This window comes from Schistocerca gregaria, chromosome 8 (assembly GCF_023897955.1).
Source record: "Schistocerca gregaria isolate iqSchGreg1 chromosome 8, iqSchGreg1.2, whole genome shotgun sequence".
In the NCBI taxonomy this organism is placed as follows: domain Eukaryota; kingdom Metazoa; phylum Arthropoda; class Insecta; order Orthoptera; family Acrididae; genus Schistocerca; species Schistocerca gregaria.
This window is the reverse complement of record NC_064927.1, coordinates 406,468,200-406,472,525: the sequence shown is the minus strand read 5'-3', so window position 1 is coordinate 406,472,525 and position 4,326 is coordinate 406,468,200.

The window sequence follows — 4,326 nt, the reverse complement described above, 5'->3', positions numbered from 1 at the left end:
CTTGTGATATATTCCAAACTTAAGGTAGTTGCCTTCTGCCTCCTCCTGTACATAAAGATGTTCGGATCCGTATGTTTAGTCTCTCCTATAGCCTTACGATTTTCAGCAAGTGCCTACACACCTTGATTTCCTGAAAGCTTTTGACACCGTTCCTCACAAGCGACTTCTAATCAAGCTGCGGGCCTATGGGGCATCGTCTCAGTTGTGCGACTGGATTCATGATTTCCTGTCAGGAAGGTAGCAGTTCGTAGTAATAGGCGACAAATCATCGAGTAAAACTGAAGTGATATCAGGTGTTCCCCAGGGAAGCGTCCTGGGACCTGTGCTGTTCCTGAGTTATATAAATGACCTGGGTGACAATCTGAGCAGTTCTCTTAGGTTGTTCGCAGATGATGCTGTAATTTACCGTCTAGTAAGGTCATCCGAAGACCAGTATCAGTTGCAAAGCGATTCAGAAAAGATTGTTGTATGGCATGGCAGGTGGAAGTTGACGCTAAATAACGAAAAGTTTGAGGTGATCCACATGAGTTCCAAAAGAAATCCGTTGGGATTCGATTACTCGATAAATAATACAATTCTCAAGGCTGTCAATTCAACTAGGTACCTGGGTGTTAAAATTATGAACAACTTCAGTTGGAAAGATCACATAGATAATATTGTGGGGAAGGCGAGGCAAAGGTAGCGTTTCATTGGCAGGACACTTAGAAGATGCAACTAGTCCAATAAAGAGACAAATTACACTACACTCGTTCGTCCTCTGTTACAATATTGCTGCGCCGTGTGGGATCCTTACCAGGTGGGATTGACGGAGGACATCGAAAGGGTGCAAAAAAGGGCAGATCGTTTTGTATTATCACGTAATAGGGGAGAGAGTGTGGAAGATATGATACGCGAGTTGGGATGGAAGTCATTAAAGAAAAGACGTTTTTCGTCGCGGCGAGGTCTATTTCTGAAATTTCAGTCACCAACTTTCTCTTCCGAATGCGAAAATATTTTGTTGAGCCCAACCTACATAGGTAGGATTGATCATCAAAATAAAATAAGAGAAATCAGAGCTCGAACAGAAAGGTTTAAGTGTTCCGTTTTTCCCGCGCGCTGTTCGGGAGTGGAATGGTAGAGAGATAGTATGATTGCGGTTCAATGAACCCTCTGCCAAGCACTTAAATGTGAATTGTAGAGTAATCATGTAGACGTAGATGCAGAATACGTCGAATGTGTCCCAACCCCTGTTGGACTGATGCAACCCATAGAAGCACATTTTAAGTTCGCAGGTCAACTCACAATTGTGCAGTTCTTCCTGATCCGGTATGGCATTGAATTTTCTTCTTAGTTTGTCAGTGACATGTGTGAAACCCATTTGTAATTTGAGATACACTTCCTCTCTCATGTCACCCATCAAATATGCCGCAACGACGTCTAAATGATGAACTTCCCAATTGCGTTAAACTGCTGTTCCCATAAGTAGTCGCACAGTTTTCATTTTTACAACTGGACTGTAACTTTTGTCAATGCCTGATCTTTTCTCATTTCCTAAAGCCACAACTTGTGCTCCGCGTTTAGCAATATTTCCATTCTCATCACATTTTCACTTGAAGAACCGGGTTTTCTATATCTACATCTACATGGTTATTCACAATTAAGTGCCTGGCAGAGGGTTCATCGAACCATTTTCATACTACTCCTCTACCACTCCATTCTCGAATCTCTCGAATGATGCGTGGGGAAAAGGAACACCTAAATCTTTCCGTTCGAGCTCTGATTTCTCTTATTTTATTATGATGATCATTTCTGCCTACGTAGGTGAGTGCCAACAAAATATTTTCGCATTCTGAAGAGAAAGTTGATGATTGGAAAAAAGTGGTACAAATGGCTCTGAGCACTATGGAACTTAACATCTATGGTCATTAGTCCCCTAGAACTTAGAACTACTTAAACCTAACTAACCTGAGGACGTAACACAACACCCAGCCATCACGAGGCAGAGAAAATCCCTGACCCCACCGGGAATCGAACCCGGGAACCCGGGCGTGGTTGATGATTGAACTTTCGTAAATAGATCTCGCCGCAAAGAAAACCGCCTTTGTTTCGGTGACTGCCACCCAAACTCGCGTATATCACTGACACCCTCACTCCTATTGCGCGATAAAACGAAACGAGCTGCCCTTCTTTGCACTTTTTCGATGCCCTCCGTTCAATCCCACCTGGTAAGGATCCCACGCCGCGCAGCAATATTCCAGCAGAGGACGGACAAGTGTAATGTAGGCTGTCTCTTTAGTGGGTTTGTCGCATCTTCCAAGTATTCTGCCAACACAGCGCAGTCTTTGTTTCACCTTCCCCACAATATTATCTATGTGGTCTTTCCAATTTAAGTTGCTCGTAATTTTAATTCCTGGGTGTTTAGTCGAATTGACAGCCGTCAGATTTGTGCGATTTATCTTAAAGCAAAAATTTACTGGATTTCTTCTAGTACCCATGTGGATGACCTCGCATTTTTCTTAGTTTAGTGCCAATTTCCACTTTTCTCACCATACAGAAATTCTACCTAGATCATTTTGTAATTGGAATTGATCGTCTGGTGATTTTACTAGACGGTAAATTACAGCGTCACCTGCAAACAATCTGCAAACATCTGTCCAGGTTCAGCTTCGCATTAGATTTTCCAGTTCTTCCGACATTGCTTCTTACCATTTGTTTTTATCTTCAGCTGCTGTGGCTCCCTGTACACCTCGTGAGTCCTTTCTTTTGGTGTACTTTCGTTTTCAACTATATACGCGTTCTTCTTTTCTTTTGTCTTGTAGTTTATCTGCCAATCTGGTGGATTGAACTGTTATTCGGAACATGTTCTACAGTTTTCCTTTATTCCAGATTGATGTTGTTGACAGTTATTATCCTCTTTTGTGGAGCAACCATTCTGAGCACTCTCACCCTCCTTTAGGTCTCCTCTGCGTCAACGTTTTCGGAAGGCATGCATGCAATTGAATCTCAATGTAGACAAGTGTAATGTGCTGCGAATACATAGAAAGAAAGATCCCTTATCATTTAGCTACAATATAGCGGGTCAGCAACTGGAAACGGTTAATTCCATAAATTATCTGAGAGTACGCATTAGGAGTGATTTAAAATGGAATGATCGTATAAAGTTGGTCGTCGGTAAAGCAGATACCAGACTGAGATTCATTGGAAGAATCCTAAGGAAATGCAATCCGAAAACAAAGGAAGTAGGTTACAGTACGCTTGTTGGCCCACTACTTGAATACTGCTCAGCAGTGTTGGATCCGTACCAGATAGGGTTGATAGAAGAGATAGAGAAGACCCAAAGGAGATCAGCGCGATTCGTTACAGGATCATTTAGTAATCGCGAAAGCATTACGGAGATGATAGATAAACTCCAGTGGAAGACTGTACGAGAGACGCTCAGTAGCTCGGTACGGGCTTTTGTTGAAGTATCGAGAACGTACCTCCACCGAGCAGTCAAGCAGTATATTGCTCCCTCCTACGTATATCTCGCGAAGAGACCATGAGGATAAAAACAGGGAGATTAGAGCCCACACAGAGGCATACCGATAATCCTTCTTTCGACGAACAATACGAGACTGGAATAGAAGGGAGAACCGATAGAGGTACTCAAGGTACCCTCCGCCACACACCGTCAGGTGGCTTGGGGAGTATGGATGTAGATGTAGATGCATGTTATCACGGTTCACTTCGATTTTAGAAGCTTCTTCTGTTTCCATAATATCCACATTCTCTAATGCTTCTTCGTTATCTGTTATGGTTGTGATCTTCAGGGCAATCACTGTTTTCAGGAAATATTCTTTCATCAAATACAACATCCTGTCGTTGGACACCATAGTCTGACGCCTTTCATGGTTTCTGAATATCCAGTCATTACGTTTGGTTCAAATTTGCCATGTTGGTTTTTCAATTTTGCGCCCGCGAACAACATCCGAATAATTGCAGATGGTCAATATTTAGTTACCGTCCATTCAGTCGCTTGTAGGAACTTCCTCCACTATCTGATGTTGTCGGACACCTATTTCTCAAGTAATTTGTTATAGTTATTGTCTCTCCCCAGAAATTTTGTCACAATCCACTCTCTAACAGCATGCATCACTCGGCATTGAAAGAGTTTGGTAGAACTAGTCTGATGCAGCGCTTTGGTGAGGTGTGCCAGGCACAGTTAACTGCTCCGAATTCCTTCTTTTAAGAGATGTGTTTCGAATTCTTTACTCACCTCCATTGCCTGAAGGTGGTGTTCTTAGTCCTTTCTGTGACAGCTTGTTGCATAGACTTTACGTTCTTTAAAAGACCGAAGCACTTCACTTT